Raw genomic sequence first — 14,521 nt, 5'->3', positions numbered from 1 at the left:
TTATAATAACTATAAAAAGTACCTTGGTTCAATCACACATAAAATAAGCTTCCTAAGATAGCTCACTTTAATTTTTTGCTTGGAAAAAAAATCATGTAAAATCAGAACTGTGACTTGACTTCATGATAAATTAGAGTGAATCATGTTACATCATTTACTCAGACCACTTAGTGCACCCTGGTCTTGCAAAACAGAGAAGAATCAGTAAGCTACATGGATGCTCATTTATATTTTAATGTTATTATATTCATTAGTTATGCACTGTATCTGGATGATAATAATAATAATAATAATAATAATAATAATAATAATAATAATTTTATTTTTATACCCCGCCCCATCTCCCCGAAGGGACTCGGGGCGGCTTACATAGGGCCTAGCCCAATAAAACAATCAAATATCAATAACACAGCCATAAAACAATTATACCAATAAAAACATCAATATCAGTAAAAACAATAGTTAAAATTGACATGAAACATACAATATTAAAACAGGAGACTAATTCATAGAACCCAGTGCAGAATGTGCCAAATGGGGAAGGTAATTTCACAGTTGAAATGGACAATAAAGTGCAATATAACATTGGCAACACCTCAAGAATGGGCTATTATAAAATGGGCAGATACTGGATGTTACTAGTTATACATTGTTTCTGCATGTTACTAGATTTAGAAAGTCAGTGTGTCATAGCCACCATTATTTCTCTACACATCATTTTCTTCTTTGTCTATTCATCTTGTGATTTGGTTTTTGTACCCATTTTCTGACATTTCAGTAAAAGAAAGACATATTGAATTTTGTTATTGAAACAAAGTATATATTCACAATTAGAATCTCTTAACTGAACCTGTCACACATGTAATGCTTAATATCTATGACAACATGCATTAGGGGTGAGGGATAGGAGGATGTATGAGGTATGCAAATGATTATGGGCCAGAAACTACATAATGCCAGCTGAATATAATGCCATCTGAATTTTGTTTTATCTCAAAGTTTCCAAAGTATAACTACAGGGGAAAAAAATGAGGGCATTTTCCTCATCCAAATAAGATCGTCCCATTAATTATTCCTTTAGTGCCCAAATTTCTAACTTTGCAGTTACTTAGAACTTTAGTTGAACATTTAGAATTATATCTGAGGAACTAGACTCAGTCTATTAAAGCTTATGCTACCAGAAGCAGTTCAACCACCAGGCCAACTAGGCAGTTGCCTGTGGCGCCATCTTGTTGGGGGCGCCATCGAGGCAACTCCTGTCTCCTGCGGCCTGCCTCCGCAAGGTATTGAACTGCTTTTTCTGTTGATTTGTTGTAAAACATGATGTTTTAGTGCTTAATTTGTAAAATCTTAAGGTAATTTGATGTTTAATAGGCTTTTCCTTAATCCCTCCTTATTATCAAACATTTTCGCTTATCCAACGCTTTTATTTTTCAGTGATTGGTTTGGGGGGGGGCACCAAAATTCTGTTTGCCTGCACTTGAAAAATACCTAGGGCTGGCTCTGTATGCTACCAACTTAGTTCTTTCAAGTTGTCTCTAAGGTATTACAATATCCCTTTGCATGTAGAATTACAGTTTAGGAATCCAGAGAAAAGATTCAGGTAAAGTTACCTAGAGAATGTGAACACAGCAGATCGAAGATCCAGTTAGGTTATTCAGAGAATTTGAACACAGCAGGTTGACGTGTTCCTAGGTTTTAATTATTTTCAATATATTACTCTCTACAATAATAGAACTTTGGCGAGTGAAGGATGCAGGGAAAAAGTTATTTGGGGAAGCGATGTCTTTGTTTTGCTTCCCCTACCCCTACAATACTTGAAATCAGGGGAGTCTTGTAAGCCCAAGACTATAGATTTTCTGGCTTTCATTCACATGAAATAGGTGATATGGATTCTCTGTTAACAGCCAACACAATCTTCCAGGCTGTGTCTTGGAACTTCCCATTATAGTAGACATTGTTTACATTACAAGTAGTTTAACGAGCTTAAATTACTCCTACTATGGGTGAACATATCACTCCGTTATTATTCTATAGGTTGTTAAACTGTGCATTCTGCTCTGTTTGATTTCTCCTCCCAGCAAGGAAAGACAATTTTAGAATGTTGGCCATGGGATTTCTCTGGACACACTCCTCTCTCTTTCTCTCATTTTCTTAAGTTTAAACAATTTGAGACTAATACAGTCTAGTCATTATCAATATCAGCCTTCCTGAAGAGTTTAGACTGAAGTAAGAAGGACTAAAGACAATATCAGGAAGGGAGAGAGGAATCCTGAACTGTCATCTTTAATCAAATTGCACTTGAGGTTTATTCATTTGTTTTATTATTTATTTTTCATTGCATCTAGAATCATAGAAACTTAGAGTTGGAAAGGGTCACAAGGATCATCTACTCCAGTGGTTCTCAAACTGTACTCCTCCAGATATTTTGGACTTAAGCTCCCACAATTCCTAACAGCTGGTAAGCTGGCTGGGATTTCTGGGAGCTGAAGTCCAAAACACCTAGAGAAGCACAATTTGAGAACCATTGAATTCTACTCTAACCACTATCACAGAAGAATACACAGCTTAAGCAGTCAAGAAAAATGGCCATCAGCCTCTGTTTAAAGTTTTCTAATGAAGAAGAAATCACATTTCTTCAATGAAGTCCATTTCACTGTCAAACAGTTCTTACCATCACAAAGTTCTTCCTAAAGTTTTCTTGTAATTTGATTCATTCATTTGTGTCCTAGTATCTGGAGCAGTAGAAAACAAGCTTGCTTCACCTTCTGCATGACATCCCTTCAGTTATCACAAGATCCCTGTTAAGTTGCCTTCCTCATCTAGTTGTTATAATAATGCCATGATATTTTGAGTTTGGGACAAAATCTGCCCCAACTGTTGGGGTCTAACCTATTTGGGGAGCAAATCCTGTCCCAGTAACTATTTCCCTCCAGGGCTGACCCCAACAAAAGCACATTCTTGGAGCAAAAAAGTAGGTTGGATGGTGGAGGCTTCCTCTTAAAAGGAGATGGTGGATGAAAATGACTTATAGGTAAAATGTGGCTTGAAAAATTACAAATTCCATGGTCTCATCAGCAAATGACTGAAAGATAGAAAATGCTAGCATAGAAAGGGAGGAGTAATGTTTCAGTTAAGTGAGCTTTGTGAGCATTCTTACTCAACAAGTCCAAATGGTTTGCAATAGAAGCCAGAGAAGGGTCAGGCATTAGTATCTAATTTCCTCCCATCTCTCACTTCTTAGATGGGGCAGCTGGAGGTATTCTTAATGTAAGCTTTGAAGATAATTGCTAGTCCAATGTCATTTTAAAGTGATTATCAAGTTGTGGTTAATGAAGGTGCTTATTACAAAGAAGATGGCGTTTTGATTCAAGTTCTGAAAATAAGATTCTTCACAGCTTTGTTCGGGATTTCTTAAAATTTAAATTGCATTTTTATTTTAATTAGATCCTTCTTTTTTTAAAAAAAAAACCTAAAGTAAGTTTTCTTAATAAAAAGTCCCTGTTTTAAAATATGTAATACATATCCAATTTGACATATTCGGTTCCAATAAAAGAAACTATTCAGTATTTAGATAGAAATGAAATTATCTAATATGGCAGCCAAAAGCATAATTTGACTGATCCATTACAACTACATTATAAAAGATTAAAATGGTATCTTTATTAGAGCCAACCATCAGCATTCAGAAAAAGTGTATGTAAGCTTTGGGGTTTCATAGAAGTATGTCTTTCTTATTGGCTATTCTTCAATGTCAACAGGGAATCACAAGAAATAGAATCAGATTAATATTGTTCTTTGACATGGAATAAACATTAGGGAAACCATTGCCTAATATTTTTTATTTAAAGATGTATACATTTTTTCTTTACACCATGGTGAAAACTTTGGTTCGATTTTTGAAGAATTTACTAAATCCACAAATTCCACTAAAATTACCGAAATCAGATTTCCAGGCAGAGAACATTGGTTTATCAGTTATGTTTTTACTTAGTTAAAAATCTGCTTCTGCTCTCCTGTGTATGGAACCACATTTGTATCCTGAATTAGGGTTTTCACCACTCCACCCCCCCCCCCCCCACAAAACAACTGACAACTAATGGTAGCCAAGTATTAGGTGGTCTATATGATAGGAACAATATCTGTGAAATGTGGTCAACACAGTACAAATGAATAACAGTTCTGTTTAGTTCATTCTTTTAGATGACCTTGCCAAACATTGAAACAGGACAAAAATAGCTTGAAGCTTTTTTCTTTTCCTTTTTAAGTGACAGTGGGAGAAAGTAAAATAGACATATTCAGTGGCCCCATAAAGAAGGTGGAAACTGACAAGCTTTACTGAAAAATGAGATTCATCTTGGCCCTCCACAACAGACAAGTACTCTTTTCTGTTTAGATTCTGTTTAGGATATCCAATATATTCTTGCAATATAGTATTCATAGAATGAATTGATTATAATATTTTTACAGTGTTTTAAAAAATCAAAAAGATAGTAGTGCTTTAATGTATGTCTATACACAATTACCACAATGTGAAACAATTGGACTTATTTTTAAGTGACCCACCATGGTATAATGGTTCCAATGCTGGACTAAAATTCTGGAGATCAGGGTTCTAATCCTTCCTCAGCCATGAAAACCCACTGAGTGACCTTGGGTAAGTCACATTCTCACAGCTTCAAAGCAAAGCAAAGGCAAGTCCCCTCTAAACAAATTTTGCCAAGAAAACCTCATGATAGGTTCATCTTTAGGGTTGACATAAGTCAGAAATTACTTGAAGGCACACAGTAACAAACCAAATATATATAAGTTTGCAATGCATCCTTTGTAATGTGTAGGCTATTAATTTCCATTCCGCTTAACCTCCTTGTTTTCATATACAACATATGCAGAAGAAAGGGGTGGCAAATACTTTGTTTCACATTAAGGCTGCCTGGGCAAGCAGCAATTTCTGATCTCTCTTCTTTGTGAAGAGATATTTTTATTCATTTTTATTTATTAAATAATATACAGTAGAGTCTCACTTATCCAACATAAATGGGCTGGCAGAATGTTGGATAAGCGAATATGTTGGATAATAAGGAGGCATTAAGGAAAAGCCTATTAAACATCAAATTAGGTTATGATTTTACAAATGAAGCACCAAAACATCATGTTAAACAACAAATTTGGCAGAAAAAGTAGTTCAATACGCAGTAATGCTCTGTAGTAATTACTGTACTTATGAATTTAGCACCAAAATATCACAATATATTGAAAACATTGACTACAAAAATGCGTTGGATAATCCAGAACGTTGGATAAGCGAGTGTTGGATAAGTGAGACTCTACTGTATATTAATTTGGAGGAAATTTTCCATCTGTGTCAATGGGATATATCATAGAATCATGGAATAATAGAGTTGGAAGAGACCTCATAGGCCATCCAGTCCAACCCCCTGTCAAGAAGCAGGAAATCTCATTCAAAGCGATTTTATTTTCTTCATTTATACTCCTCCTTTAAATAATGGGACTCAAGGCAGTTAACAGTATAATTCACATTCCTTCCTCATACAAGTAACAACAGTGGGAAGAGGACATTTTAATTTATTTCTCTCCTCCCTCTCCAGAAGGCAATCCTCAGAGATCAGAGCCAGTCCTATTGGAAAGACTCCATGGGACTATTACACTGCATAAAAAAGCAAAGTGTTTATAAACGACCATGCAACAGAATGAATTTACACTCACTGAGAATAGGAAGATTGCAAAATGAATCAGAGCATGGTGCTTGTTTCTTCTCAGTGGTTCATTTGTATTATGTTTTGTATGTTAGATATCTTGTGTTTTAGTGATCTGTGACCATGAAATACATAGATGAATTTATACATACATAGACTAGTGCTTTCACATCTATTTTTATATAATATGTTGAGTGCTGTAACTGAAACTGGTTAAATCTTTTAAATGCAATATGTGAGGGTGTTAACTTCCAATGGTCTTCAGGCAAATTCTTGCCTTAGATTACAATTATACATAAACATGATGTTGTAATAAAAATAACTGCATTTCAATAAGGGTCACATGAAATCAACATATATGATTACATGTGTCACTTTGGCAGAAGGCAAAGACAATAAAGAGAAATTCTGGTGACTATAGTCACCAAGTAACTATGTATGAAATGAACAGTGGAAATTATATTTGATGAAGTTTATTATCCTAAAGTATCTAACGATTATGAACACACTCATATAAATCATTCTAGCATTATATAGTTGAATATTAGGTGGGACTAAATTTGTGGTCAAAATTATTTGTAATAAATACTTTAATCATAGAATTTCATTTCAATATGCTGCCCCTCTCGTGTTGTATAGTTGCTCTAATATGCTAATAATTCCTTTTTACATCATATTCAGACATTTTAAAGCTATATGTTCACTAATTCAACTTTGCAAACAGAGGGGGTTTTTTTGTCTTGTACTTTGGGAGAGCATGCATAAATAAGTCTTTAGAGAGAAAGGCCCAGGCAACGTATAGAAGAAATCAGGAACTGCAGGCATGTTAGCTTTAGAAACAAAAGCAGGATTCTGTTCCTGCTTCACTGCAATCTAATCCCTACCTCACAAATACCTGAAAAAGAAAATATTCAAGGGACAAAAGAAGACAAGTTGTGAATAGGAACTTTGCCTGTTTTCTTGAGTCTACGCAAGGGAATGATGAAGGGAAGAGAAACAAGGTAGGGTCTCCTGTTCTTCCATCTGTTCCTTTTCCTTTTCCAAACTGTAAACATGTAAAGTTACCAATATGTAACATTTTGAAATGCTTCCTTCCTGCTTCCAAGTATGCCAAGAAGTAGCCAAAGATCATAAAACATTGTTGCTATGCAACTAATCTACGGTTCTGGCAAAGAAGAATGGATGGGAGCATGGTGGGAGTAGATGAGGTCTCTTCAGGGGATAGAAAATTGGTTCACTCTCTCCCCTCTTCAAAATGGCAAACTCTCAGTCTCTATTTCTCATGGAAAGAGTATCCTGAACAGAGTCATATTAGTATAGTGCTGCTCCTAAATCCTTCTCTTTGATTCCAACCAAATGTTAATATTTGCATCATGGTTTCTGTGATTAGAATTATGAGCAGGCAAAACCTTCCCCTCCAGTGTAGGTTACTATTTCATCATTTCATCTAACATAATCCCTGTTCAAAATTTGTATGCTCATATATAAGGTTAAACTGTGTACAGCGATATCAATACCCACATAAAGCCGCACATCTTATATTTACAAGGACTATATTTCTGTCTACTGAGCATTGTGTAGAATGAAGCATTTATTATATATTATAGGCTTCAGTAAGGGCATTTGGCTGAACTTGTTACAGAGCTGTCATGATAGGACTTGCAAGCTCTCTCGAAGGCTTACATAGTGCATCTGCCTCACAGAAATAATAATAACAACAACAACAACAACAACAATTTGTATGAATTTTATATGTATGCCGCTTTGAATCCTACCCATGGGAGAAAAGCAGGATATAAATGAAATAATAATAATAATAATAATAATAATAATAATAATAATAATAATAATAATAATAATATAAAAATAATAACAGCAGCAACAGCAACAACTTTATTTGTATCCTGTCCCATCTCCCCGGAGGGAAATCTGTTGACAGCCAGGATCATCAAGACTCTTGAGTGGTCACCTTGAATTTTCTTCTTTAAGAGCTTTCCTAACTACCTTAAGAAATTCCTTTGATTATCAAATAAATGTCCTTTGGATTCATTTTGACAGAAAAGAGCCACAATCTCTCTAAAATCTATGCCAGCAAAGTCCAGGGGAATCCTGCTTCAGAACGTTGCTTTCATGAGCTATGATTCTTAGGGACCTTCTAGACAGGCTCTATATCCCAGGATCTGATCCCAGGTTTTCTGCTTTAAACTGGATTATAGGAGTCTGCACTGCCAGATAATTTGGGATAAACAGAAAACCTGGGATCAGTTCCTGGGTTATAGAGCCTGTTTGAAAGAGCTCTTAGAATCCTGGTAGTTTGCTTGTTTAATTTGAAAGGCAAATGTCCTTCTCTTTATTTGACCAATAACCTACTTCTTTAAGATATGTAAGGAGCCAAAGTTACTTTGACTGATTTGACAGATGGCTGTACCCACATCAGAACCACCTGTCAGAAGGGAGATTAAGTTCTATGAAGAAGTCTGTCCTACTGCATAAGTATATAAATTTAGATTCTGATAGATTCGGGTTATATATGATTCATCAAATAAAAGGATCAGCTGTAACTCTGAGGAACAGATGAGTACATTTTAATTTGTTCAAATGCTTGGGATTGGAAACACAGATACTCTAGTTTGTCTCACAGACTTCATGTTTATGAGATAATGTATGACAGTAGGATTCATTGCTGATATGTGTGAACTGAGCCAAGAATGAAATACTAATACCCCATATGAAAGGAGACAATATACCTTTCAACAACAAAAAATATAACTTTTTGCAATGCAAGTTGCAACCATGTCATGAAATAAGAATTATCTAGCAATAGAAGAAAAAGCTCCAGGTATATTTAGAACTGAATTATTGTTTATCTGAGTCAAACTACATGTTATGTTGTGACTGTGCCTTTGGGGACTGTGAATGATAGTGGTGGGATCAGGAGAGGAAGAAAAAACCCTCGTGAGGAGGGCTCGTTGGAGGATTTGCACAGAAAGAGAATTAGGGACCTCGATGGGGAGTTTTCTGAGGAAGATTCAGATTCAGTCTATGGAAGAAATGGACGCTGGGGAACAGGTGGTGAGTGAAGAAGTGGGCACTGACTGGACACGGGCACCGGAGATGCCTGGGGAGGAATCAGGGCCCATGGATACTGTTGACACTGGGGAAACTTGGGTATCTTCAGAAGCAGACCCCACTTGATCTGCTTGGAGGAGTGAGGATGGATCCTCAGGTGTGCATGGAGCTGGACGTGGGCAGGTTGATTGGGATTCTGATGAAGAATTTGGGACACCCGACCCACGGGCATTCGCTGTGTGGAGTTCTGATTCGGATTAATGAACTGGGACACCTGCTCTTTGGGCGTTGGTGTTTGGATGCCCAGGGGATTGGGATAAATTGGGAATGTTTAGCCACTTTACTTTGTGTGTGGCAAGGTGTTGCTGGGCGCCACTGGGACTCCTGTACGTTTTATTGAAGACTGGACTGCGACTTTGCTTCAGATGTAAGTTAATCCGGGTTGTTCTGCAACGGAGGGCTGGAACTGTGTGGGTTTTCCTGGACTGCACTGTCATTACTATTTTGCATTAGCTGCTGTTGCCTCTGTTGCCTTGGCTCTTTGTGCCATTCCATTTCGTGGACCTTGAATTGATGTCTACAACCTCTGGACCTTGGATTGGAACTTGACCTTGCTTCTGCCGTCGCTCTCTGGTCTGTGTCTATCTACGGCTCCTGACTCCTGGCCTGTGTCTCGACTCTGTCGCTGTCTCCTTTCCAGACCTTGGACTGTCCTGACGACGTCTCTCCACTTCATTCCTTGGGCTCCTGGTGTTTGCTTGAGCTTCTGTAGCGAGTTTCCGCTGCCTTTCCTGTTTCGACTCCAGACCGGTTTGATGACTCTTTGCTCTGCCCCTTTAATTCCTCTGCTTGGTGCTGGCCTCCGTAGCGGCTTGGAGCCGCTTTCCCTTTTGCACCAGCCTCAAATTTTGTTTACTAGTAGCTCTCAGTGGAGAGCTCCTTTGCCCAGTTTGGGTTCCCATTTGGGGCTTTAAGTTTGTATCGCTAGTTTGGGACTTTGGGGAGTTTTTTGGGAGTTTCTAAGTCTTTGCTTTGTTTTGGCTGCTTATTCCAAGCCAACTCAGAACACTTTGAGTCGAATTGAAGAACCTTTTGTTTAACCCGGATTATTTGCTTGAATAATCCGGTTTACTTGTTTAAACATACTTTTTGTCATATTTTTGTTTGGACTGCTTAACAACACTGAAAGTTAAGTATTTTAAGCCCTCTTTTATGTTTGTGACTAATTTTTGGGCTATTTCTTGAATAAACTCTGTTTTGCTCTCTAATTGGCGTCTGACTTTTGACATGTTACATACTTACAAACGTGAAGCTCCATATGTTGTACTTAAGCACCAGTCTTAAGACAAATGCTCAACTGAGGCTATTTCTATCTTCCTAGTTGTACCAGAAGGATAAAAAGGGGAACAGTTGGAGGGGAGGGGACAAACCACATCTTCTGTGTAGATCTAAGAAATAATTGAAGAATTGAAAACAAAAGTGAATATGTTGCATTGTCTTTATGCATTCCTATGGTGCAATTGCACTTCACAATTTTTGCTCTTATAGCTACCACCTCTCTCACACACAATCTGTATTACTTGAAAAGTCACAGAAGAGGGCAACTAAAATTATTACTGTATTGGAAATACTTACCTATTAGGAATGTAGACCTTTGCCATTTTTTCTTCAAAGCAACCAACACCTAATGTGGAATTTTCCAAGACTTCCCAACTCAAGACTTTTATTCCACAAAAATACACAGTTCAAGACTTTATTCTGCAAAAGAAAAATACACATACACACATTGCCTGCCCAAAAGATATTGTTTTTTGCACAGAAAATACTGTCACTGTGAATTTATCCTGTATAAAATTCACTGGTTTTTAGAGAAAAGGAAGAAGAGGCAACCACTAACAAAGCACAAGAAAATATAGTTTCATATCTTGAATTTTCTGTTTTCTGAAAATTTTGTGCAGAGAAACTCTCAAACTGGAATGCTTTGTGTCACTCCCAAATTTTCCTCAGGGTTTCCAAACACCAGAGAAACATGTTTTGTGGCCATTTTTGGAATACTTTTGTGTGTGTGTGTGTTTTGGCAGTTTGTCTTCAGCTTCTTCAGCTAGTTTGGCTTGTCTGGGCGGCTGTACTGGCAAGGGCTCAGCTACCATGTCTTTTTCACCCAAGACGGCCCACGTGGCTGCTGGTCATGGCTACTTTCCCTTCTACTTGGAAGCACAGAGAGCACGGAAAAGCTGCCACAAGGTTGCACATGGTGTCCCTGTGAGCCCTGCCTGTTGAGCCAATCAGAGCTGAAGACTGCTGTGGTGTGTCTTATGCAAGCTGTGTCTACTGAATGGGGTGAGCACCTCCATTTCTCAGTTGCGTCTGGGCTCTGAGAGGTGCTGCTTCAGTTCATCCAATTGCCTTGACTTACCTTGTCGCTGGCTCACAGTTCTGCTTTAGCTTTTTGCTTGGCTTGGCCTCTAGCATTGAATATTTTTGATTTTCCTTTTTTCCCTTTTTTTTCTTAATAACTTTTATTTAGTGGGACTTGGAGTTGGAAAGTGCAGGTGGTTAGGTGTGCGCGTTTGGAGACTTGGGAGAAAAGAAAGAGCATCTCTTGGGTGGGTGTGCTTTTCTTTAAAAATATTAGGGTGGCTATGAGCCTTGAGTCATCCTTGAGCTTTTACTCTCCTCTCCTTATATTTTTTCTCCTCCCTCCCCTCCTTCAGAAAATCTTTTAAAAGATAGTTAATAATAGTAATAATCATAATAATTCCAGCAAATAGCAAAGCTTCATTCTCAGAAAACTATTTACCTACCTACCTAAACTTACCACCAATATCTATAATTTCCTTCCTTTGCAAACAAGTTCTTTCTGTTTATATTTCTCTCTGTGCTCTCAGTCTTCCTCATTTCAATTAATAATAATAAGTATTTGGCTGTTGCCACCAAGTAAATACAACAACAACAACAAAATTGTTGACCTTGAGTAGAAGCTTTGCCACAGAACCCATTGTCTCTAATGCCAACCTCCATCAGGACATAGAAGATTATTATTGTTGTTGATAATACTCATCGTCATCTCATCTCAGTCATTTTAGACTCTTCGTGACCTCATGGACCAGTCCACGCCATAGCTCCCTGTCGGCCGTCACCGTCCCCAGTTCCTTCAAGGTCGAGCCAGTCACTTCAAGGATATCGTCCATCCATCTCGCCCTTGGTCGGCCTCTCTTCCTTTTTCCTTCCATTTTCCCCAGCATCATGATCTTCTCCAAGCTTTCCTGTCTTCTCATGATGTGGCCAAAATACTTCAACTTTGCCTCTAATATCCTTCCCTCTAGTGAACAGCCATTGGGCATTATTTCCTGGAGGATGAACTGGTTGGATCTTCTTGCGGTCCAAGGCACTCTCAGGATTTTCCTCCAGCACCAGAGTATTCCAAAGAAATATACCAGCAAGAACTACCAAGTTCTACCTGACTGCCTTCCTCTCCCACACCAATCCTATCATTTACAATCTCTCTGCCTTCTTAATTTCAAATTATTATTATTATTATTATTATTATTATTATTATTATTATTATTATTATTTATAGGCCCCCTATAAATATAAATATCTATAAAATCCTATAAATATCTGGACATATTACAGCTGGACAACATCAAGCATGAACATGTGAAAACTGTGGTCAGCAAAGAATACACACAAAGGGTCAGAAAAATTCTCAAAAGCAAGCTCAATGGAGGCAACACCATCAAGGCCATAAACACCTGGGCCATACCTGTCATAAGATATATTGCTGGCATTATAAACTGGACACAGGTGGAACTGGACAATTTGGACAGAAAAACAAGAAAACTCATGACCATTCATCATTCACTGCACCCTTGCCTGAAGATCAGGGGGCAAAGGACTCTTACAAGTAAAACAAGCAGTCAAAGAAGAAGAACATGCCCTGATAGAATATGTAAAGCAAAGTGAAGAACCTGCTTTGATTGAAGTCAAAAATCAGAAATTCCTCAAAGCACAGCAGACAAAACATCAGTACAAGAAAACCGCACTACAAACTAGAGCTGACAGCTGGCACAACAAAACCTTGCATGGAAAGTTCCTTGACAAAATTGAAGGAAAGCTGATAAGGAGAAGACCTGGCTCTGGCTCACAAATGGGATACTGAAGAAGGAGACAGAAGGCCTGATCCTTGCAGCCCAGGAGTAAGCCATCAGAACAAATGCAATTAAGGCCAAGATCGAAAAATTAGCTGATGACCCAAAATGCAGACTGTGCAAGGAAACTGACGAAACCATTGATCATATCCTCAGCTGCTGTAAGAAAATTGCACAGACAGACTACAAACAGAGGCACAACTATGTGGCCCAAATGATTCATTGGAACTTATGCCTCAAGTACCACCTCCCTGCAGTAAAGAACTGGTGGGATCACAAACCTGCAAAGGTCGTGGAAAATGAACACACAAAGATACTGTGGGACTTCCAAATCCAGACTGACAAACTTCTGGAACACAACACACCAGACATCACAGTTGTGGAAAAGAAAAAGGTTTGGATCATTGATGTCGCCATCCCAGGTGACAGTCGCATTGACGAAAAACAACAGGAAAAACTCAGCCGCTATCAGGACCTCAAGATTGAACTTCAAAGACTCTGGCAGAAACCAGTGCAGGTGGTCCCAGTGGTGATGGGCACACTGGGTGCCGTGCCAAAAGATCTCAGCCGTCATTTGGAAACAATAGACATTGACAAAATTATGATCTGTCAACTGCAAAAGGCCACCCTACTGGGATCTGCGCGCATCATCCGAAAATACATCACACAGTCCTAGACACTTGGGAAGTGTTTGACTTGTGATTTTGTGATATGAAATCCAGCATATCTATCTTGTTTGCTGTGTCATACAATAAAATAATAAATAAAAAGTATCATTTGACTTCTGCCGCTTAGTAATAATAGTAATAATAAAAAAAAATATTGGGCTTCTGTGGAAGGTTTGCCACATAACCCATTGTCTCTCTGTAACTCCAACCTCCATCAGACATGGTTAGATTTCCCTCTCTCTCTCTCTCTCTCTCTCTCTCTCTCTCTCTCTCTCTCTCTCTCTCTCTCTCTATATATATATATATATATATATATATATATATATATATATATATTCCAGTGCATCATACAGGAGTGTTTTTCTAATAAGGCTATATGCTGCTTGCTTGCTTGCTTGCTTGCTTGTGGATGGTGGGCTGCTGGCCTCTTCCAGTATGTTGTAAGAACAAAAAATGCAAATTGCAAAAGGTTTGGAAGAAGTTGGTGTTATTTTTTTATTAGTAAAGGAAGTGTAATAGTGGGTGGGCTGTGTGATCTGGAGATGCATCTTTGACATTTGGCAGAAAGGAATGGTGACCTGCTTCTGTTCCTGGAAAAGTTACAGGGCAGGGCCAGTGGGGGATACTTTTTTGAGATTTTTTAAAGGAGATATTATTTCAAGAAATTTTAAAAAATCCTAAAAATCAGAACATGACCCAAACATTCTGAAACTGGTGGGTCAGAAGTGGTAGATGAGTCCTCCAAGTGTGGCGATTTTCATCCTGATAGCCCTGAAAATGAAAGGAAGGGGAGCCTGTGAAGCGTAGCCCCCCCCCCCCCCCATTGCCACCAATGGGCTTGATCTGGCTGCTGACTGAAAATGGCTATTCAACCGGCCAGCCGTTTTCAGGAGACACATGAAAACAGACACCCCCC

The 14,521-nt window shown here is 38.2% G+C and overlaps 1 long non-coding RNA gene across 1 annotated transcript; it reads right to left on the bottom strand.

Annotated features, from left to right (window-relative positions):
• Nucleotides 1–3,827: 3,827 nt before the first annotated feature.
• LOC134296209 (uncharacterized) lies at nt 3,828–13,827 on the bottom strand. The gene is made up of 2 exons (XR_010002829.1): nt 10,422–13,827; nt 3,828–10,234 (listed from the first exon to the last, which is right to left on the bottom strand). It is a non-coding gene; the product is annotated as an uncharacterized LOC134296209 (long non-coding RNA).
• Between the last annotated feature and the right edge of the window lie 694 nt (nt 13,828–14,521).

Source organism: Anolis carolinensis, chromosome 2 (assembly GCF_035594765.1).
Source record: "Anolis carolinensis isolate JA03-04 chromosome 2, rAnoCar3.1.pri, whole genome shotgun sequence".
In the NCBI taxonomy this organism is placed as follows: Eukaryota; Metazoa; Chordata; class Lepidosauria; order Squamata; family Dactyloidae; genus Anolis; species Anolis carolinensis.
Note: the sequence above shows the minus strand (reverse complement) of the source record. Positions and strands in the feature narration are given on the sequence as shown.